A 417-nucleotide genomic window follows, 5' to 3' on the forward strand; every position below is an offset into this window, starting at 1 on the left:
ACAAAAGAAACAAGAGACAGAAGTAGTTTAAGTTACCTACTTACTAATACTAAGTAACGTAGTGCAGTAGTACGTAACGTATAATATAATATATTCTCTCTCTCTCTCTCTCTCTCTCTCTCTCTCTCTCTCTCTTTCTCTCTCTCTCTTTCTCTATTTCTCCGGAGAATTCAAACTCGTCCCATTCATTTTGCTTGAAACACGACGAGCGCAGGAAAGCATAGCTAAAACAGGCACACCTAATCGTGCTGGCCTTGCGATCGCCTTCGGCGATTAGTGCCGTGCGCGTAGAAATATGCACGCAGACGCGGGCGGTAAGTGTGCAACTTCCTGAGGCATGAGATAAGCTCGTTAACAACAAACTTGTATGCGTACACCGGAGAGTGCGGCAAGTGCTGCCGATAAACACGGCGGATC

This window comes from Atta cephalotes, assembly GCF_000143395.1.
Source record: "Atta cephalotes unplaced genomic scaffold scaffold00011, whole genome shotgun sequence".
Classification (NCBI taxonomy): domain Eukaryota; kingdom Metazoa; phylum Arthropoda; class Insecta; order Hymenoptera; family Formicidae; genus Atta; species Atta cephalotes.